Raw genomic sequence first — 24674 nt, 5'->3', positions numbered from 1 at the left:
CTGTCACCCACTCTCTTCCTATTATTCATCAATGACCTTCTAAACCAAACTTTTGTCCTATCCATTCCTATGCTGATGATACCACCCTGCACTTTTCCGCGTCTTTTTGTAGATGTCCAATCCTTAAGGAAGTAAACAGTTCACACAAGGAAGCCACAGAATTCCTGACTTCTGATCTCTCCAAAATTTCTGACTGGGGGAGAGTGAACTTAATATTGTTCAGTGTCCCAAGAATTCAATTCCTCCGTCTATCAACTCGACACAACCTTCCAGACAACTATCCCCTCTTCTTCAGTGACACTCAACCGTCCCCCTTCTCTACACTGAACATCCTCAGTCTGTCCTCTGTCCTTTAATCATAATCTAAACTGGAAACTTCACATCTCATCTCTAGCTAAAACAGTTTCTGTGAAGTTAGGCATCAGTCTTCTTCACCAGTTTTTCTCACCCCCACCCCTCCTTATCCGTCCATGTATGTAGTATGCTATCTTTTAGATAGGGTGTAATCAAAAGTTTTCCATCTCATCAACTCCTTTCCTCTAACTGACCGTCTTCAGCCTCATTCTCATTGCTGCAATGTTGCATCTCTTGCTATCTTCTACTGCTATTTTCATGCCAACTGCTCTTCTTATCTTGTGAAGTGCATGCCTCCCCTCCTCCCTTGGTTTTGCTGCATAAGACTTGCTTTTTTCTCTCATCCCTATTCTGTCCATTTCCCTAATGCAAGTTAACCAGTATTCTCAATCATTCATCCCTTTCTCTAGTAAACCTTGGAACTCCCTGCCTGCCTCTGTATTTCCACCTTCCTATGACTTGAACTCTTTCAAGAGTGAGGTTATACCAAACCGCTAAAACGCATGCAAAACAAACTTTATGGAAAAAACAGAATAACATTACCAAAAACAAGTTTTTCATCATGTTATCTATAAAAACGCTTAAGTATATGCAAAGAACATTATGTTTAGGAAACAAAAGGACATTACGAGGTACGTGTATTATGAGTGTTTTTGTTTTAAGTTCCTTAAGTACCAAAAAGCTAAAACCCACAAATAACACTCTTTATTTAGAAAATAAGAAAAAAATAAATAAATAAAAAAATATGATTTTTCTTTTTTTTTTTGTTATTTATCTTCATAGGTACCGAGATGCCAAAATTCTGGGGAAATTCAGGGCAATTATGTGATAAAAGAATATTATCAAAAAAGTTAATTTCAGCTCTTTTTTTTTTTCCGACTGTTATATACGAAACCCTAAAGTGCATGGAAAGCCTCCAATATGAGGAAATTAAACGACCTTATCAGAAATATGTGTTTTGAATGTTTTTTAGCATGATAGGCACCAAAACGATAAATAATAAGGAACTCACTCTATATGGGAATCCAAAACAAAGTTACTGAAAACATGTCTTCTCAGTGTTTTACATAGAAAAACGCTAAAACGGATGCAAAGGAACCAATATCAAGAAATAGAAAAACGTTACTAAAAAGGTATATTTTGAGTGTTTTTGAGCTTGTTACCAACAAAAAACGCGAAAATTGATGCAAAGCACTCTATATTGGGAAACAAAAGGACATTGCAAGAAAAGTGTATAATGAGTGTTTTATAGTTTAAAAGAACCACAAGGCAAAAAACGCAAAATCTCGTGTACATGGAGATATTTCCTTGATACCAAAATGCTAAAACTCATGTATAACACTCCTAATTGAGAAACAGAACAACCTTACTAAATGCGTGTATTTTGAGTGCTTTTAACATTCTTAGTTACCAAAACTCCAAATTTCATGCGAAAATAGATTTGTGGGAAAAAAAAAATGATTTACCAGAAAAGTGTCTTTTGAGTGTTTTTGAGCGTCATAGGCAATAAAGTACTAAAAAGGAGGGCAATCACATTACATTGGAGTAAAACGAATTTTTACCAAGAACTTGCCTTTAAGTGTTTTTGATCTACTTATATACCAAAACACTAAAACGCATGCAAAACACACTTTATGGTGAAACAGAAAAACATTACCAAAAACATGTATTTTGAGTGTTTTTGATCACGTTACCAATAAAAACGCTTAAAAACATGCAAAGAACACTATTTTTGGGAAACGAAAGGAGATTACGAGAAACGTGTATTATGAGTGTTTTTAAGTTCATTAATTACCAAAAAGCTAAGAGCCACAAATAAAACTCTTTATTGAGAAAACAATAAATAAAAAAAAAATACGATATTTTTTTTCTTTCTTATTCATCATCACAAGTACCGATATGCCAAAATTCGAGCAAAATTCAGGAAATTATGTGAAATAAGAACATTATCAAAAAAGTTAAACTTAGCTTTTTTTTCGGACTGTTATGTACCAAACCCGTAAAGTGCATGCAAAGCCACCTATAACGGTAAATTAAACGTCTTTGCCAGAAAATGGTCTTATGAGTGTTTTTCAGCATCTTGGGAACCAACACGATAAATAACATGGAAGTCAATCTATATGGGAATCCAAAACAAAATTACTAAAAACGTGTGTTTTCCGTGTTTTACGTAGAAAAACGCTAAAACGGATGCAAACCAACCAATATGAAGAAATAAAATAACATTACCAAAAAGGTATATTTTTAGTGTTTTTTAATTTGTTACCTACAAAAAACGCGAAAATGGATGGAAAGCACTCTATATTCGGAAGCAAAAGGACATTACGAGAAACGTGTATAATGAGTGTTTTATAGTTTCACAAGAACTACAAGGCAAAAAACGTAAAAACTCGTGTATATAGAGAAGTTTCTTACATTCTAAAATGCTGAAACTCTGGAACAACACTCTTAATTGAGAAACAGAACAATCTTACTAAATGCGTGTATTTTGAGTGTTTTTCACATTCTTAGTTACCAAAACCCCAAATTGCATGCGAAACCAGCTTTATGTGGGTAAAAAATGACATTACTATAAAAAATGTCTTTTGAGTGTTTTTGAGCGTGTTAGGCAATAAAGCACTAAAAAGCAGGGCAAACACATTACATTGGAATAAAACCAATTTTTAACAAGAACTTGCCTTTAAGTGTTTTGAGCTCCTTATATACCAAAACACTAAAACGCATGCAAAATACACTTTATGGTGAAACAGAAGAACATTACCAAAAACATGTATTTTGAGTGTTTTTGATCATGTTACCAATAAAAACGCTTAAATACATGCAAAGAACCCTATTTTTTGGGAACGAAAGGACATTACGAGAAACGTGTATTATGAGTGTTTTTAGGTTCCTTAAGTACCAAAAAAAGCTAAAACCCACAAATAACACTCTTTATAAAGAAAAAAAATAAAAAGATTATTATTATTATTATTTTATTTATTTATTTTTTTATTCATCTTCATAGGTACTAAGATGCCAAAATTCTGGCAATATTCTTTCGGAATCGAAAACAAAATTACTGAAAACGTATCTTTTCGGTGTTTTACGTAGAGAAAACAGAGAATAGACCCGTCAAATCCTCAAGAATATGTAAATGAATTAAATTCTTTTTACTCTAGATTTGATATTCATGATTTTAATGAAGAATGTAACAATATTATGTCACTTGCAAATAGTATTGAGTCAGACCATATAACTATCACAGAAGAAGATACAAGACGCTCTTTGAAACGAATTAAGTGTGGTAAAGCTGGTGGTCCAGATGGTATAGGTTCAAGGTTATTGAAAAACTGTGCAGAACAACTTGTTAATCCAGTTTGTAAACTTTACCAAGCTTCACTTGATCAGTCCGTAATTCCAGATGTGTGGAAGAAATCTGAAGTTATTCCAGTGCCTAAAACCAACAACCCAAAAGAGCTAAATGATTTAAGACCTGTCGCACTAACCCCAATTCTTATGAAATGTTTGGAGCACAATGTAAAACCACATCTCTGTAAATATTTAGACTCAGAGCGAGATAACTTTCAATTTGCTTATTGTGAAAACAGATGTGTTCAAGATGCTATATTAACGTTACTTCACCCTATCCATGAACACTTAGAGAATCGAAATACACAGGTTCGCATTCTTTTTATAGATTTTAGTAGCGCTTTTAACACCATCCAACCCCACATATTGTTACAAAAGTTACTAGCATTAAATGTAAACAGAAAACTCATTAAATGGATACATAGTTACCTAACAATGCGTTCACAATATACAAAACTTAAAAATGTTAAATCAGACATTGCTATAACAAATACAGGGGCACCCCAAGGTTGTGTTCTGGCTCCACTACTTTTTGTATTGTACACAAATGACTGCAGAAGTAAATATAAAAGTTGTTCTATAATTAAATATGCAGATGACACGGCAATAGTGGGAAAAATCAATAATGATGATTCACGAGAGTTCCTGAAGCAAGTTGAAGACTGTTACATGGTGCAATAATAACTTTTTTAAATCTAAATGTAAAGAAAACAAAAGAAATGATAATTGATTTCCGTACAATTAACACAACTCCAGATCCACTAGTCATAGCCAATGAGCAAGTTGAAAGAGTACATGAATATAAATATCTTGGCGTAATAATTGATGACAAATTAACAGGATCTTCAAATACAATTAAATTATACAAAAAATGTAAACAGAATTAATTTTCTAAGAATATTGAAAAACATCCATATAGATCAATCAATATTATCACTATTTTATAAATCAGTAATTGAATCCATTTTGAGCTTTGCTATTACAGTATGGTATGGATCCTTAACATGTAAAGATAGAAATAAACTCAAAAGAATTGTAAAGAACGCTGGTAAACTTAAAGCTAGAACTGATTCCCTAGATGATATATATATTATGATGGTGATAAAACAACTAAATAAAATTATGAATGATGTCCAGCATCCACTGCACTGCCAATACAAGTTCCTGAGATCTGGTAAAAGACTTGCCCTCCCAAAGCTGCAAACTACTAGATTTAAAAATACCTTTATTCCTAAGAGTATAGATCTCTTCAATTCCTTTGCTTCCCGCTAACTTTTGTTTTATGTGTGTGTGTGTATTTTTAATGATGTATTATTTTTAGTATATTATATTATATTATGTGGATGAGCTACTGAGCAAGCCAAGAAGATTTTCATGTTGTATGTAATTCAATGTGACAATAAAGCTTACTTACTTACTTACTTACTAAAACGCTAAAACAGATGAAAACCAACCAATATGAAGAAATAGAATAACATTACCAAAGAGGTATATTTTGAGTGTTTTTGAGCTTGTTATCTACAAAAAACGCGAAAATGGATGCAAAGCACTCCCTATTGGAAAAAAAAAAAAAAAAGGACATTACGAGAAACATATATAATGAGTGTCTTATTATTTTCGGGCTGAAGTACTTGTGGTTCACAAGAACCACAAGGCAAAAAACGCAAAAACTCGTGTATATAAAGGCGTTTCTTAGATACCAAAATGCTGAAACTCATGAATAAAAATCTTAATTGAGAAACAGAACAACATTACCAAATGCGTGTATTTTGAGTGTTTTTTCATATTCTTTTCCAAAACTCTAAATATCATGCGAAACTAGCTTTATGTGGGAAAAAAATGACATTACCAAAAGTATCTTTTCAGTGTTTTTGAGCGTGTTAGGCAATAAAGCACTAAAAAGCAGGGCAATCATATTACATTGGAATAAAACCAACTTTTACCAAGAACTTGCCTTAAAGTGTTTTTCAGCTCCTTACATACCAAATCGCTAAAACGCATGGAAAACACTCGTTTATGGAGAAGCAGAATAACATTACCAAAAATAAGTGTTTTGAGTGTTTTTTATCATGTTACCTATAAAAACACTTAAATACATGCAAAGATCCCCATATTTTGGAAACGAAAGGATATTACGAAAAATGTGTATTGTGAATGTTTTTAAGTTCCTTAAGTACCAAAACGTTAAAACCTACAAATAACACTCTTTATAGAGAAAAAAATAAATAAAAAAATAGCATTTTTATTTTTTTGTTATTGATGTTCATAGGTACCAAGATGTCAAAATTCTGCCAAAATTCAGGGAAATTATGTGGAAAAAACATTACCGAAAAAGTTCATTTTACCTTTTTTTTCGGAGTTATGTTCCAAACCAAAAAGTGTATGCAAAGCCACCTATCTGATGAAATTTAATGACTTTACAAGAAACCTGTCTTTTGAGTGTTTTTCTGCATGTTAGGCACCAAAACGATAAATAATATGAAAGTCACTCTATATGTAAATCCAAAAGAAAATGACTGAAAACGTGTCTTTTAAAAGATTTACGCAGAAAAACGCTAAAACGGATGCAAACCAAACTAATATGAAGAAATAGAATAACATTACCAAAAAAAGTATATTTTGTGTGTTTTTGAGATTGTTACATAAAAAAAACGCGAAAATGGATGCAAAGCACTCTATATAAGGAAAAAAAATGACATAACGAGAAACGTATATAATGAGTGTTTTATAGTTTCACCAGAATCACAAGGCAAAAAACGCAAAAACTCGACTGTATGGAGAAGTTTCTAAGGTACCAAAATACTGAAACTCATGAATAACACTCTTAATCAAGAAACAGAACAACCTTACTAAATGCGTGTAGTTTGAGTGTTTTTTTACGTTCTTAGTTACCAAAACCCCAAATTCCATGCGAAACTAGCTTTTATGTGGAAAAAGAATGACATTACCAGAAAAGTGTCTTTGAGTGTTTTTGAGCGTGTTAGGCAATAAAGCACTAAAAAGCAGGGCATTCACATTACATGGGAATAAAACCAACTTTTACGAAGAACTTGCCTTTTAGTGTTTTTGACACGCATTTAGTAAGGTTGCTCTGTTTCTCAATTAAGTGTTATTCATGAGTTTCAGCATTTTGGTATATAGGAAACTTCTCCATATACACGAGTTTTTTTCGTTTTTTGCCTTGTTTTTTTTTTTTTTTAATTATAAAACATTCATTATACACTTTTCTCGCAATGTCCCTTTGTTTCCCAATATAGAGTGCTTTGTATCCATTTTTGCGTTTTTTTTTTTTGTAGGTAACAAGCTCAAAAACACTCAAAATATACATTTTTTTGGTAATGTTTTTCTGCTTCTTCATATTGGTTGGTTTGTATCAGTTTTAGCGTTTTTCTGCGTAAAACACTGAGAAGACACGTTTTCAGTAATTTTCTTTTCGATTCCCAAATAGAGTGAGTTCCTTATCATTTATCGTTTTAGTGCCTAATATGCTGAAAAACAAAAGACAGATTTCTGGTAAGGTCTTTAATTTCCTCATATGGGAGGCTTTGCATGTCTTTTCAGTGTTTTTGAGCGTGTTACGCAATAAAGCACTAAAAGCCAGGGCAATCACATTACATGGGAATAAAACCAAATTTTACCAAGAACTTGCCCTTAAGTGTTTTTGAGCTCCTTACATACCAAAACGCTAAAACGCATGTAAAATACATTTTATAAAGAAAAGGAATAACATTACCAAATACATGTATTTTGAGTGTTTTTGATCATGCTATCTATAAAAACGCTTAAATACATGCAAAGAGAACCTTATGTTTGGAAAACGAAAGGACATTACGAGAAATGTCTATTATGAGTGTTTTTTAAGTTCCTTCAGTACGAAAAAGCTAAAACCCACAAATAACACGTTTTACAAAAAAATATATATAAAAGAAAAAATTAAAAATTGGGAATTTTTTTTTTTTTCATCTTCATAGGTACCGAATTGCCAAAAATTTTGCCAAAATTCAGGGAATTTATATGAAAAAAGAACATTATCGTGAAAGTTAATTATAGTTTTTTTTTCTGATTGTTATGTACCAAAACCTAAAATGCATGCAAAGCCACCTATATAGGGAAGTTAAACGACTTTACCAGAAACCTGTCTTCTCAGTGTTTTTCATCATGTTAGGCACCAATACGATAAATAATATGAAAATCAGTCAATATGTGAATCCAAAACAAAATTACTGAAAACGTGTCTTTTCGGTGTTTTACGTAGAAAAATGCTAAAGCGGATGCAAACCATCCTATATGAAGAAATAGAATAACATTACCAAAAAAATATATTTTGAGTGTTTTTGAGCTTGTTACCTACAAAAAATGCAAAAATGGATGTAAAGCACTCTATATTAGGAAACAAAAGGACATTACGAGAAACGTGTATAATGAGTGTTTTATAGTTTTAAAAGAACCACAAGGCAATAAACGCAAAAACTCGTGTATATTCGATAAACGAAACTACATTACCAAATTGTGTATTTTGAGTTTTTTTCACATTCTTAGTTACAAAATTGCCAAATTACATGCGAAACTAGCATCATTTGGGAAAAAAATGACATTACCAGAAAAGTGTCTTTTGAGTGTTTTTGAACGTGATATACAACAAAGCAATAAAAAGCAGAATAATCATATTACATGAGAATAAAACCAACTTTTACGAAGAATTTGCCTTTAAGTATTTTTTAACCCCTTATATACCAAACCACTCAAACGCATGCAAAACAAACTTTATGGAGAAACAGAATAACATTACCAAAAACATGTATTTTGAGTGTTTTTGATCATGTGATCTATAAAAAGCGCTTAAGTACATGCAAAGAACATTATGTTTGGGAAACAAAAGGACATTACGAGAAACGTGTATTATGAGTGTATTTATAAGTTCCTTAAGTACCAAAAAGCTAAAACCCACAAATAACATTCTTTATTTAGAAAATAAAAAATAAAAAATAAAATAAATAGGATTTTTTTTTTTTTTTTTTTTTTTTTTGTTATTCATCTTCATAGGTACCGAGATGCAAAAATTCTGGGAAAATTCAGGGCAATTATGTGATAAAAGAATATTATCAAAAAAGTTAATTTCAGCTTTTTTTTTTTTCGGACTGTTATGTACTAAACCCTAAAGTGCATGCAAAGCCTCCAATATGAGGAAATTAAACGACCTTAGCAGAAATCTGTGTTTTGTGTGTTTTTAAGCATGTTAGACACCAAAACAATAAATAATAAGGAACTCACTCTATATGGGAATCCAAAACAAAGTTACTGAAAACGTGTCTTCTCAGTGTTTTACGTAGAAAAACGTTAAAACGGATGCAAACCAACCAATATCAAGAAATAGAAAAACGATACCAAAAAAGTATATTTTGAGTGTTATTGAGCTTTTTACCTACAAAACCGAGAAAGCAAAAGCACTCTATATTGGGAAACAAAAGGACATTGCAAGAAAAGTGTATAATGAGTGTTTTATACTTCAAAAGAACCACAACGCAAAAACTCGTGTATATGGAGAGATTTCTTTTATACCAAAATGTTGAAACTCATAAATAATACTCTTAATTGAGAAACAGAATACCCTTACTAAATGCGTGTATTTTGAGTGCTTTTCACATTCTTAGTTACCAAAAACACCAAATTACATGCAAAAAATAGCTTTGTGGGGAAAAAAAACGACTTTACCAGAAAAGTGTCTTATGAGTGTTTTTCAACGTAATAGGTAATAAAGCTCTCAAAAGCAGGACAATCACATTACACTGGAATAAAACCATTATTTACCAAGAACTTGGCTTTAAGTGTTTTTGAGCTCCTTATATAAAAAACTGATAAAACGCATGCAAAACACACTTTATGGAGAAACAGAATAACATTACAAAAACTTTGTATTTTGAGTGTTTTTGATCATGTTATCTATAAAACCGCTTAAATACATGCAAAGAACCTTATGTCTGGGAAACAAAAGGACATTACGAGAAACGTGTATTATGAGTGTTTTTAAGTTCCTTAAGTACCAAAAAGGTAAATCCCACAAATAACACTCTTTATTGAGAAAAAAAATAAATAAATAAATAAAAAAATTAAAAAATAAGATTTTTTATTTTTCTTCATAGGTACGGAGATGCCAAAATTCTGGGAAAATTCAGGGCAATTATGTGATAAAAGAATATTATCAAAAAAGTTAATTTTAGCTTTTTTTTCGGCCTGTTATGTACCAAACCCTAAAGTGCATCCAAAGCCTCCTATATGAGGAAATTAAACGACCTTAAAAGAAATCTGTCTTTTGAGTGTTTTTCAGAATGTTAGGCACCAAAACGATAAATAAATAAAGAACTCACTCTATATGGGAATCCAAACAAAACTAATGAAAGAGTGTCTTCTCAATGTTTTACGTAGAAAAACTCTAAAACGTATACAAACCAGCCAATTTAAAAATAATAGAAAAACATTACCAGAAAGGTATATTTTGAGTGTTTTGAGCTTGTTACCTATAAAAAACACGAAAATTTATGCAAAGCACTCTATATTAGGAAATAAAAGGACATTGCAAGAAAAGTGTATAATGAGTGTTTTATAATTCAAAAGAACCAAAAGGCAAAAAACGCAAAAACTTCTGGATATGGAGAAGTTTCCGAGATACTAAAATGCTGAAACTCATGAATAACATTCCTAATTGAGAAACAGAACAACCTTACTAAATGCGTGTATTTTAAGAGCTTTTCACATTCTTAGTTACCAAAACCCCAAATTGCATGCGAAACCAGCTTTATGTGAGAAAAAAATGACATTACCAGAAAAAAGTCTTTTGAGTGTTTTTGAGTCTGATATGCAATAAAACACTAAAAAGCAGGGCAATCACATTACATTTGAATAAAACAAATTTTAATAAGAACTTGCCTTTAAGTCTTTTTGAGCTCCTTATATACCAAAACACTAAAACGCATGCAAAATACACTTTATAATGAAAAAGAATAAAATTACCAAAAACATGTATTTTGAGTATTTTTGATCATGTTATCTCTAAAAACGCTTAAATGCATGCAAAGAACCTTATGTTTGGGAAACAAAAGGACATTACGAGAAACGTATATTATGAGTGTTTTTAAGTTTAAGTACCAAAAACATAAAACCCACTCTTTATTTGGAAAAAAAGAAATAAATAAAATAATAAAAAAATTGGATTTTTTTTATTTTTTTTATTCATCTTCATAGGTACCGAAATGCCAAAATTCTGGGAAAATTCAAGGCAATTATATGATAAGAGAATATTATCAAAAAAGTTGATTTTAGCTTTTTTTTTCGGACTGTTATGTACCAAACCCTAAACTGCATGCAAAGCCTCCTATATAAGGAAATGAAACGACCTTACCAGAAATCTGTCTTTTCAGTGTTTTCAGCATGTTAAGCACCAAAATGATCAATAATAAGGAACTCACTTTATATGGGAATCCAAAACAAAATTACTGAAAACGTGTGTTCCCAGTGTTTTACGTAGAAAAACGCTAAAATGGATGCAAACCAACCAATATCAAGAAATAGAAAAAAACATTACCAAAAAGGTATATTTTCAGTGTTTTTGAATCGTTTCATATGATCTATATATGGGTCTTTGCATGAGTTTTGGCTTTTTGGTAACTAACAATGTCATAACACTCAAAATGCACTTTTCTTTTTTTTTGGCAGTATTGTTCTGTTTCTCCATATAGAGTGTTTTTCATGCGTTTTACCCTTTTGATACCACGAAAATCAAAAACACTCATAAAACACGTTTCTCGTAATATCTTTTAATTTTTCCCATATACGATATTTCCGATTCATTTAGGCGTTTTTTTTACGTAACAATCTTACAAAAGACTCAAAATACTTGTTTTGTATGCGTTTTAGCGTTTTCGTATGTAAGGAGCTTAAAAACACTTAAAGGCATGTTAATGGTAAAAGTTGGTTTTATTCCCATGTAATGTGATTGCCCTGCTTTTTAGTGCTTTATTGCCTAACACGCTCAAAAAAACTCGACACTTTTCTGGTAATATTTTTTTTCACACAAAGCTAGTTTTGCATGCAATTTGGGGTTTTGCTAAGTAAGAATGTTAAAAAGATTCAAAATACACCCATTTGGTAAGGTTGTTCTGTTTCTCAATTAAGAGTGTTCTTCATGAATTTCAGCATTTTGGTATCTAAGAAACATCTCCATATACACGAGTTTTTGCGTGTTTTGCCTTGTTGTTCTTGTGAAACTATAAAACACTCATTATACACGTTTCTCGTAATGTCCTTTTCTTTCCCAATATAGAGTGCTTTGCAACTATTTTCGCGTTTTCTGTAGGTAACAAGCTCAAAAACACTCAAAATATAACTTTTTAGTAATATGATTCTATTTCTTCATATTGGTTTGTTTGCATCCGTTTCAATGTTTTTCTAAGTAAAACACTAAAAAAGACACGTTTTCAGTAATTTTGTTTTGGATTCCCATAAAGAGTGACTTCCATATTATTTATCGTTTTGGTGCCTAACTTGCTGAAAAAAACTCAAAAGACAGGTATCTGGTAAAGTCGTTTAATTTCCTCATGTAGGTGGCTTTGCATACACTTTAGGGTTTGGTACATAACAGTCCGAAAAAAAAGCTAAAATTAACTTTTTTCAAAATATTATTTTTTCAAATAATTTCCCTAAATTTTGCCAGAATATTGGCATCTCGGTACCTATGAAGATAAATAACAAAAAAAAAAATCCTAAATTTAATTTATTTATTTATTTTCTCTATAAAGACTGTTATTTGTGGGTTTTAACTCTTTTCGTACTCATGGAACTTAAAAACACTCATAATACACGTTTCTCGTAATGTCCTTTCGTTTCCCAAACATAGGGTTCGTTGCATGTATTTAAGCGTTTTTATACGTAAGAGATCAAAAACACTGAAAATTCATGTTTCTCGTAATGTTATTTTGTTCCTCAATAAAGGGTGTTTTGCATGCATTTTAGCATTTTAGTATGTAAGGAGCTGAAAAGCACTTAAAGACAAGTTCTTGGTAAATGTTGGTTTTATTCCCATGTAATGTCATTGCCCTGCTTTTTTGTGCTTTATTGCCTAACAAGCTCAAAAACACTCAAAAGACACTTTTTTTCTGGTAATGTCATTTATTTCCAACATAAAGCTAGTTTCGCACGTAATTTCGGGTTTTGGTAACTAAGAATGCGAAAAACACTCAAATACACTCATTTGGTAAGGTTGTTCTGTTTCTCAATTACAAGTGTTATTCATGAATTTCAGCATTTTGGTATCTAAGAAAATCTCCATATAGACGAGTTTTTGCGTTTTTTGCCTTATGGTTTTTGAAAACTATTAAAACATTCATTATACAATTTTCTTGTAATATACTTTTATTTCCCAATATAGACTTCTTTGCATTCATTTTTGCGTTTTTTGTAGGTAACAAGCTCAAAAACACTCAACTTTTTTGTAATGTTATTCTATTTCTTCTTATTGGTTGGTTTGCATCCGTTTTAGCGTTCTACGCTAAAACTGAAAAAACACGTTTTCAGTAATATTGTTGAAATTGCTGAAAGACACGTTTCTTGTAAAGTCGTGTAATTTTCCCCATATAGGTGGCTTTCCATGCACTTCCAGGTTTCGTACATAACTCCGGAAAAAGCTAGAATTATTATTTTTTTTTTTCACATAATTTCCCTGAATTTTCTCAGAATTTTGGCATGTCGGTACCTATAAAGATGAATAACAAAAAAAAATCTATTTCTTTATTATTTTTTTCTCAATAAAGAGTGTTATTTGTGGGTTTTAGATTATTGGTACTTAAGGAACTTAAAAATACTCATAATACACGATTTTCGTAATGTTCTTTCGTTTCACAAACATAGGGTTCTTTGCATGTATTTAAGCGATTTTATAGGTAACATGATCAAAAACACTCAAAATACATGTTTTTGGTAATGTTATTCTGTTTCTCCATAAAGGTTGTTTTTCATGCGTTTAGCGTTTTGGTATGTAAGGAGTTAAAAAAAAATTGAAGGCAAGTTCTTCGTAAAATTTGGTTTTATTCCAGTGTAATGTGATTATTTTGCTTTTTAGTGTTTTGTTGCATATAACGCTCAAAAACACTCAAAATACACTTTTCTGGTAATGTCATTTTTTTCCCACATAAAGCTAGTTTCGCATGTAATTTGGGATTTTCGTAACTAAGAATGTGAAAAACACTCAAAATACACACATTTGGTAAGGTAGTTCTGTTTTTCAATTAAAAGTGTTATTCATGAGTTTTAGCGTTTTGGTATGTAAGAAACTTCTCTATATACACGAGTTTTTGCGTTTTTTGCCTTGTGGTTCTTGTGAAACTATAAAACACTCATTATACACATTTCTCTTTTGCTTCCCAATATAGAGTGCATTCCATCTTTTTGCGCGTTTTTTGTAGGTAAAAAGCTCAAAAACACTTTTCGGTAATGTTATTCTATTTCTTCGTATTTGTTGGTTTGCATCCGTTTTAGCGTTTTTCTACGTAAAACACTGAAAAGACACGTTTTCAGTAATTTTGTTTTGGATTCACATATTCACTGACTTCCATATTATTTATCGTTTTGGTGCCTAACATGCTCAAAAACACTGAAAAGACAGGTTTTTGGTAAAGTCGTTTAACTTCCTTATATAGGTGGCATGCACTTTAGAGTTTGGTACATAAAGATCCGAAAAAAGAGCTATAATTAAATTTTTTGATAATGTTCTTTTTTCCACATAAATTCGCTGAATTTTGGCAGAATTTTGGCATTTTGGTACCTATGAAAATCAATATGAAAAAAAAGCTATTTTTTTTTTTTTTTTTTCTCTCTCTATAAAGAGTGTTATTTTTGGGTTTTAACGTTTTGGTACTTAAGGAACACTTAAAAACACTTAAAAACACTTAAAACACATGTTTTTAGTAATGTTATTCTGCTTCTCCATAAAGGAGTTTTTTGCATGCGTTTTAGCGTTTTGGTTTGTAAGGAGGTCAAAAACACTTCAAGGCAAGTTCTTGGTAAAAGTTGATTTTATTCCCATGTAATGTTATTGCCCTTTTTTTTTTTTTTTTTTTTTTGTGTGTGTGTGTGTGTGTGTGTGTGATTTATTGCCTAACACGCTCAAAAACACTCAAAAGACACATCTAGTAATGTCATTCTTTTTCCAACATAGTTTCGCGTGCTATTTGGGGTTTTGCTAAGAATGTGAAAACACTCAAAATATACGCATTTGGTAAGGTTGTTCTGTTTCTCAATTAATATTGTTATTCATGAGTTTCAGCATGTTGGTATCTAAGAAACTTCCTTATATACACGAGTTTTTGCGTTTTTTTGCCTTGTGGTTCTTCTGAACCACAAGTTCTTTTGCTCAAAAATAATAAGACACTCATTATACACGTTTCTCGTAATGTCTTTTTGTTTCCCAATATGGAGTGCTTTGCATCCATTTTCGCGTTTTTTGTAGGTAACAAGCTCAAAAACACTCAAAATGTACCTTTTTGGTAATGTTATTTTATTTCTTCTTATTGGTTGGTTTGCATCCGTTTTAGCGTTTTTCTACGTAAAACACCGAAAAGACACTTTTTCAGTAATTTTGTTTTAGATTCCCATATAGAGTGACTTGCATGTTATTTACCGTTAGGGTGCCTAACAAGCTGAAAAACACTCATAAGACAGTTTTCTAGCAAAGACGTTTAATTTCCCCATATAGGTGGCTTTGCATGCACTTTAGGGTTTGGTACATAACAGTACGAAAAAAAAAGCTAAAATTAATTTTTTGATAATTGACTCATAATTTCCTGAATTCTGCCCAAATTTTGGAATCTCGGTACCTGTGAAGATTAAAAAGAAAGAAAAAAAATATCGTATTTTTTTATTTTATTGTATTTATTTATTTTTTTTTTTTTCTCTATAAAGAGTGTTATTTGTGCCTTTTAGCTTTTTGGTAAATAATGATCTTAAAACACTGATAATACACGTTTCTCGTCATGTCCTTTCGTTTCCCAAAAATAGGGTTCTTTGCATGTATTTAAGCGTTTTTATTGGTAACATGATCAAAAACACTCAAAATATATGTTTTGGTAATGTTATTCTCTTTCTCCATAAAGTGTGTTTTGCATATATTTTAGCGTTTTGGTATATAAGGAGCTCAAAACACTTAGAGGCAAGTTCTTGATAAAAAATTTATTTTATTTCCATGTAAAGTGATTCCCCTGCTTTTTAGTGCCTTATTGCCTATCACGCTCAAAAACACTCAAAAGACACTTTCCTGGTAATGTCATTTTTTTTCCCACATAAAGCTAGTTTCACATGCAATTTGGGATTTTGGTAACTAAGAATGTGAAAAGCACTCAAAATACACGCATTTAGTAAAGTTATTCTGTTTCTCGATTAAGAGTGCTATTCATGAGTTTCAGCATTTTAGTATCTAGGAGACTTCTCCATATACACGAGTTTTTGCGTTTTTTGGCTTGTGGTTCTTTTGAACTATAAAACATTCATTATACGCTTTTCTTGCAATGTCCCTTTGTTTCCCAATATAGAGTGCTTTGTATCAATTTTCGCGTTTTTTTGTAGGTAACAAGCTCAAAAACACTCAAAATATACCTTTTTGGTAATGTTTTTCTACTTCTTGATATTGGTTGGTTTGCATCCGTTTTAGCGTTTCTCTACGTAAAACACTGAGAAGACACGTTTTTAGTAATTTTTTTTGGGTTTGCCATATAGAGTGATTTCTTTATTATTTATCGTTTTGGTGCCTAACATGCTGAAAAACACTCAAAACACAGATTTCTGGTAAGGTCGTTTAATTTCCTCATATGGGAGGCTTTGCATGCACTTTAGTGTTTGGTACATAACAGTCCGAAAAAAAGCTAATATCAACTTTTTTATAAAAATCTCTTATCATATAATTGCCCTAATTTTTCCCAGAATTTTGGCATCTCGGTCCCTATGGAGGTGAATGAAAAAAAAAAGAAAGAAAGAAAATTTTTTTTTATTTTTTTTTATTTTTTTATTTCTTTCTAAATAACGAGTGTTATTTGTGGGTTTTAGCTTTTTGGTAGTTAAGAAACTTAAAAACACTCATAATACACGTTTCTCGTAATGTCCTTACGTTTCCCAAACATAAGGTTCTTTGCATGTATTTAAGCGTTTTTATAGATAATATTATCAAAAACACTCAAAATACATGTTTTTGGTAATGCTATTCTGTTTCTCAATAAAGTTTGTTTTCCATGCGTTTTAGCGGTTTGGTATGTATGGAGCTCAAAAACACATATTGGCAAATTCTTGGTAAAAGTTGGTTTTATTCCCATGTAATGTGATTGCCCTGCTTTTTAGTACTTCATTGCCTAACACGCTCAAAAATACTTAAAAGACACTTCTGATAATGTCATTTTTTTCCCTCATAAAGCTAGTTTCTTATGCTATTTTGGGTATTGCTAACTAGGAATATGAAAAACACTCAAAATACAGCATTTGCTAAGGTTGTTCTGTTTCTCAATTAAAATTGCTATTCATGAGTTTCAGCATTTTGGTATCTAAGAAACTTCTTTATATACACGAGTTTTTGCGTTTTTCTACGTAAAACACTGAGAAGATACATTTTCAGTAATTTTCTTTTGGATTCCCAGAGTGAGTTCTTTATTATTTATCGTTTTGGTGCCTAACATGCTGAAAAACACTCAAAAGACAGATTTCTGGTAAGGTCGTTTTATTTCCTCATATAGGAGGCTTTGCATGCACTTTAGGGTTTGGTACATAACAGTCCGAAAAAAAAAGCTAAAATTAACTTTTTTGATAATATTCTTTTGTTCATATAATTTTCCTGAATTTTCCCAGAATTTTGGCATCTCGGTACCTATGAAGATGAAAAAAATTCCTATTTTTTGTTTTTATTTTCTAAATAAAGAGTGTTATTTGTTGGTTTTAGCTTTTTGGTACTTAAGGAACTTAAAAAAAAAACACTCATAATGCACGTTTCTCGTAATGTCCTTTTCTTTCCCAAACATAATGTTCTTTGCATGTATTTAAGCGTTTTTTATAGATAAAATGATAAAAACACCCAAATTACATGTTTTTGGTTATGTTATTCTATTTCTCCATGAAGTTTGTTTTCCATGCGTTTTAACGGTTTGGTATATAAGAAGCTCAAAAACATTTAAATGCAAGTTCTTGGTAAAAATTGGTTTTATTCCAATGAATAGTGATTGCCCTGCTTTTTAGTGCTTTATTGCCTATCACGCTCAAAAACACTCAAAAGACATTTTTCTGGAAATGTCATGTTTTCCCACATAAATCTGGTTTCGCATGAAATTTGGGTTTTTGGTAACTAAGAATATGAAAAACAGTCAAAATACACGAATTTGGTAAGGTTGTTCTATTTCTCAATTAAGAGTGTTATTCATGAGTTTCAGCATTTTGGTATCTAGGAAACTTCTCCATATACACGAGTTTTTGCGTTTTTTGCCTTGTTGTTCTTTTGAACTATAATACACTCATTATACACTTTTCTAGCATTGTCCCTTTGTTTCCTAATATAGAGTGCTTTGTATCAATTTTAGCGTTTTTTTTGTAGGTAACAAGCTCAAAAACACTCAAAATATACCTTGTTGTTAATGTTTTTTTCTATTTCTTGATATTGGTTAGTTTGCATCCATTTTAGCGTTTTTCTACGTAAAACACTGGGAACACACGTTTTCAGTAATTTTGTTTTGGATTCCCATATGAAGTGAGTTGCTTATTATTGATCATTTTGGTGCTTAACATGCTGAAAACAATGAAAAGACAGATTTCTGGTAAGGTCGTTTCATTTCCTTATATAGGAGGGTTTGCATGCAGTTTAGGGTTTCGTACATAACAGTCCGAAAAAAAAAGCTAAAATCAACTTTTTTGATAATATTCTCTTATCATATAATTGCCTTGAATTTTCCCAGAATTTTGGCATTTCGGTACCTATGAAGATGAATAACAAAAAAAAAATCCTATTTTTTTATTTTTTTATTTATTTATTTATTTTATTTTTTTTAAATAAAGAGTGGGTTTTAGATTTTTGACACTTAAACTTAAAAACTCTCATAATATACGTTTCTCGTAATGTCCTTTTGTTTCCCAAACATGTATTTAAGCGTTTTTATAGATAACATGATCAAAAATACTCAAAATACATGTTTTAGGTAATTTTATTCTGTTTCACCATAAAGTGTATTTTGCATGCGATTTAGTGTTTTGGTATATAAGGAGCTCAAAAAGACTTAAAGGCAAGTTCTTATTAAAAATTGGTTTTATTCAAATGTAATGTGATTGCCCTGCTTTTTAATGCTTTATTGCCTATCAGGCTCAAAAACACTCAAAAGACTTTTCTGGTAATGTCATTTTTTTCTCACATAAAGCTGGTTTCGCATGCAATATTGGGTTTTGGTAACTAAGAATGTGAAAAGCTCTCATAATACACGCATTTAGTAAGGTTGTTCTGTTTCTCAATTAGGAAGGTTATTCATGAGTTTCAGCATTTTGGTATCTAGGAAACTAAGGAAAACTAAACTAAACTAGGATAATATCCATAAGTTTTTGCATTTTTTGCCTTTTGGTTCTTTTGAACTATAAAACACTCATTATACACTTTTCTTGCAATGTCCTTTTATTTCCTAATATAGAGTGCTTTGCATCAATTTTCGCGTTTTTTGTAGGTAACAAGCTCAAAAAAACTCAAAATTTACTTTTTTGGTAATGTTTTTCTATTTTTTTTTTTTTTTAATTGGTTGGTTTGCATCCGTTTTAGCGTTTTTCTACGTAAAACACTGAGAAGACACGTTTTCAGTAGTTTTGTTTGGATTCCCATATAGAGTGAGTTCCTTATTTATTTATCGTTTTGGTGCCTAACATTCTGAAAAACACTCAAAAGACAGATTTCTTTTAAGTTCGTTTAATTTCCTCATATAGAAGGCTTTGCATGCACTTTAGGGTTTGGTATATAACAGTCCGAAAAAAAACTAAAATTAACTTTTTTGATAATTTTCTTTTATCATATAATAGCCCGGAATTTTCCCAGAATTTTGGCATCTCGGTACCTATGAAGATGAATAACAAAAAAAAAGATCCTATTTTTTTATTTTTATTTATTTATTTTTCTAAATAATGAGTGTTATTTGTGGGTTTTAGCTTTTTGGTACTTAATGAACTAAAAAACACTCATAATACATATTTCTCGTAATGTCCTTTCGTTTCCCAAACATAAGGTTCTTTGCATGTATTTAAGCGTTTTTATAGAGAAAATTATCAAAAACACTCAAAATACATATTTTTGGTAATGTTATTGTTTCTCCATAAAAGGTGTTTTGCATGTGTTTTAGCGTTTTGGTATGTAATGAGCTCAAAAACACCTAAAGGCAAGTTCTTGGTAAAAGTTGGTTTTATTCCCATGTAATGTGATTGCCCTGCTTTTTAGTGGTTTATTGCCTAACACGCTCAAAAACACTCGAAAGACATTTTCTGGTAATTTTTTTTTTTTTTCCACATAAAGCTAGTTTCGCATGGTATTTGGGGTTTTGGTAACTAAGAATGTGAAAAACACTCAAAATACAGGCATTTAGTAAGGTTGTTCTGTTTCTTAATTAAAAGTGTTTTTCATGAGATTCAGCATTTTGGTATGTAAGAAACTTCTTTATGTACACGAGTTTTTTTTTGTTTTTTGCCTTGTGGTTCTTTTAAAACTATAAAACACTCATTATACACGTTTCTCGTAATATCCTTTTCTTTCCTAATATAGAGTGCGTTTCATCCATTTTCGCATTTTTTTGTAGGTGAGAAGCTCAAAAACACATCAAAATATGTCTTTTTGAAAATGTTATTCTATTTCTTCATATTGGTTGGTTTGCATCCGTTTTAGCGTTTTTCTACGTAAATCACTGAAAAGACACGTTTTCAGTAATAGTGTTGAAATTGCTGGAAAAAACACTCAAAAGACAGGTTTCTGGTAAAGTCGAGTAATTTCTCCATATAGGTGGCTTTCCATGCACTTCATGGTTTGGTACATAACTCTGGAAAAAAGCTAAAGATATTTTTTTTTAAATGAATTTTTTTTACTTTTTTTTCTTTGAATTTTTCCAGAATTTTGGTACCTATGAAGATGAATAAAAATTTTTTTTTCTCTATAAAGTGTTATTTGTGTGTTTTAGCTTTTTGTTACTTAAGGAACTTAAAAACACTCATAATACACGATTTTCTTAATGTCCTTTTCTTATACAAACATAGGGTTCTTTACATGTATTTAAGCGTTTTTATAAGTAACATGATCAAAAACACTCAAAATACATATTTTTGGTAGTTATTCTGTTTCTCCATAAAGGGTGTTTTACATGCGTTTTAGCGTTTTGGTATGTAAGGAGTTAAAAAAACATTTAAAGGCAAGTTCTTCGTAAATGTTAGTTTTATTCCCAAGTTATGTGATTTTTTTGCTTTTTAGTGCTTTGTTGCATATCACGCTCAAAAACACTTAAAAGACATTTTTTCTGTTAATGTCATTTAAGCGTTTTTATTGGTAACATGATCAAAAACACAAGAAATACATGTTTTTGGTAATGTTATTCTGTTTCACCATAAAGTGTATTTTGCATGCGTTTTAGTGTTTTGTTATATAAGGAGCTCAAAATTGGTTTTATTCCAATGTAATGTGATTGCCCTCCTTTTTAGTGTTTTATTGCCTAACACGCTCAAAAACACTCAAAAGACATTTTTTCTGGTAATGTCATTTTTTTCCCACATAAAGCTGGCTTCGCATGCAATTTGGGGTTTTGGTAACTAAGAATGTGAAAAGCACTCAAAATACACACATTTAGTAAGATTGTTCTGTTTCTCAATTAAGAGTGTTGTTCATGAGTTTTAGCATTTTGGTATCTACGAAACTTCTTCATATACACTAGTTTTTGCATTTTTTGCCTTGTGGTTCTTTTGAACTATAAAACACTCATTATACACTTTTCTTGCAATGTCCTTTTCTTTCCCATTATAGAGTGCTTTGCATCAATTTTCGTGTTTTTTATAGGTAACAAGCTCAAAAACACTCAAAATATACCCTTTTGGTAATGTTTTTCTATTTCTTTATATTGGTTTGTTTGCACCCGTTTTAGCGTTTTTTTTACGTAAAACACTGAGAAGACACGTTTTTAGTAATTTTGTTTAGAATTCCCATATAGAGTGAGTTCTTTATTATTTATTGTTTTGGTGCCTAACATGCTGAACAACACTCAAAAGAGAGATTTCTGATAAGGTCGTTTAATTTCCTCATATAAGAGGCTTTGCATGCACTTTAGGGTTTGGTACATAACAGGCCGAAAATAAAGCTAAAATTAAATTTTTTGATAATATTCTTTTATCATATAATTGCCCTGAATTTTCCCAGAATTTTGGCATCTCGGTACCTATGAAGATAAATAAAGAAAAATAAAAAAATCCTATTTTTTTTATTTTTTATTTATTTATTTATTTTTTCTCAATAAAGAGTGTTATTTGTGGGATTTACCTTTTTGGTACTTAAGGAACTTAAAAACACTCATAATACACGTTTCTCGTAATGTCCTTTCGTTTCCCAAACATAAGGTTCTTTGCATGTATTTAAGCGTTTTTATAGATAACATGATCAAAAACACTCAAAATACAAGGTTTTGGTAATGTTATTCTGTTTCTCCATAAAGTGTGTTTTGCATGCGTTTTAGCAGTTTTGTATATAAGGAGCTCAAAAACATTTAAAGGCAAGTTCTTGGTAAAAAAAATGTTTTTATTCCAATGTAATGTGATTGTCCTGCTTTTGAGTGCTTTATTACCTATCACGTTGAAAAACACTCAAAAGACACTTTTCTGGTAAAGACTTTTTTTTTTCCCCACAAAGCTATTTTTGCATGTAATTTGGGGTTTTTGGTAACTAAGAATGTGAAAAGCACTCAAAATACACGCATTTAGTAAAGTTGTTCTGTTTCTCAATTAAGAGTGCTATTCATGAGTTTCAGCATTTTAGTATCTAGGAGACTTCTCCATATACACGAGTTTTTGCGTTTTTTGGCTTGTGGTTCTTTTGAACTATAAAACATTCATTATACACTTTTCTTGCAATGTCCCTTTGTTTCCCAATATAGAGTGCTTTGTATCAATTTTCGCGTTTTTTTGTAGGTAACAAGCTCAAAAACACTCAAAATATACCTTTTTGGTAATGTTTTTCTACTTCTTGATATTGGTTGGTTTGCATCCGTTTTAGCGTTTTTCTACGTAAAACACTGAGAAGACACGTTTTCAGTAACTTTGTTTTGGATTCCCATATAGAGTGAGTTCCTTATTATTTATCGTTTTGGTGCCTAACATGCTTAAAAACACACAAAACACAGATTTTTGGTAAGGTCGTTTAATTTCCTCATATTGGAGGCTTTGCATGCACTTTAGGGTTTAGTACATAAAAGTCCGAAAAAAAAAAAAGCTGAAATTAACTTTTTTGATAATATTCTTTTATCGCATAATTGCCCTGAATTTTCCCAGAATTTTGTCATCTCGGTACCTATGAAGATGAATAACAAAAAAAAAAAAATCCTATTTATTTTATTTTTTTATTTTTTTATTTTCTAAATAAAGAGTGTTATTTGTGAGTTTTAGCTTTTTGGTACTTAAGGAACTTATAAAAACACTCATAATACACGTTTCTCGTAATGTCCTTTTGTTTCCCAAACATAATGTTCTTTGCATGTACTTAAGCGTTTTTATAGATCACATGATCAAAAACACTCAAAATACATGTTTTTGGTAATGTTATTCTGTTTCTCCATAAAGTTTGTTTTGCATGCATTTTAGCGGTTTGGTATATAAGGGGTTAAAAAATACTTAAAGGCAAATTCTTCGTAAAAGTGATGAAATTATTCCTTTGAAAGTATTGATGGCTGATCTCTTTCTATAGGTGAGGGTTAGTGTTCTCTACTGTACTAAATACTGAACTGTCTTTTGTACTATTTCTCCATCTGTATCCTACCCAGTAATGGTAATGGACTGAGGAACTCCCCACCTTTGTTAATTTTTACTAAGTATTGTCCTAGTGGTAATCAGATGCAGCACTGATTTGCTTAGGAGTTGGGTATCTGAGAATGAGTGGTTATTGGCACCAAGTGCAGCTCAGTTGTGGGTAACTCCAGTTGTTGGGAGCATTCCATGGTACACAGATGGTGGGATAGTCTTGCCTTGGACTCTTGCAAATGTGTACTATGTCCCAGTGAGTTTTGTTTTTATTTAACATGAATCCCAAGTTTATTTAGGCATTTCAGGGACTTATTGTGGGTGATGGAGATCTGCACAGCACTCTTCTCTTGGTAGGTGGGTAGCTGTAGAAAAATTCATATAAATAGAGATGTCAGATGTAGGTAAAATAGAGAAATGTTGATTTGATTGTGAACTAAATCCCACAACTTATATTATCTTTGATAAGAAAGGTTTCGTTTAGACCATGAAAATTGGATAAATGAAGCTGAGCATTATTTTACTGCAACAAGAAGGCACACAAAGTGAAGGAGATCGCATACTTGACTTTAGTTTGTTGTTCCTTTGATGGGGAACTTGTATCATTGTTAAAAGCTTAAATCCTGTAAAATAGCATGGATACATCTGAATCTTTATTCAGTCAAAAGTTTATATGATGTGTAGACTATTCAAGCTTGCCAGCCTGGAGCCTGGAGCCTGCTTGTTGTAGAGTTGTCCTATGTTCTGTAGATTTGCTTGATATTATAAACAATTATGATAAAATTTTTGTAAATAATTTTGTTCTTTATTTCTTTCAGTATCAGATTCAGTATTTTCTCCATCTTATGGCAGCATATATTTTCAACACAGAGTGAGGGCAGTGTCATTCCTCCTGTCCACTACCCCAACTTCTACTCCCAACACTACTATAGCAATGAGCGGTCTTGTGT

This window comes from Scylla paramamosain, chromosome 2, assembly GCF_035594125.1.
Source record: "Scylla paramamosain isolate STU-SP2022 chromosome 2, ASM3559412v1, whole genome shotgun sequence".
Taxonomy (NCBI): Eukaryota; Metazoa; Arthropoda; class Malacostraca; order Decapoda; family Portunidae; genus Scylla; species Scylla paramamosain.
This window is presented reverse-complemented; position numbering follows the sequence as displayed.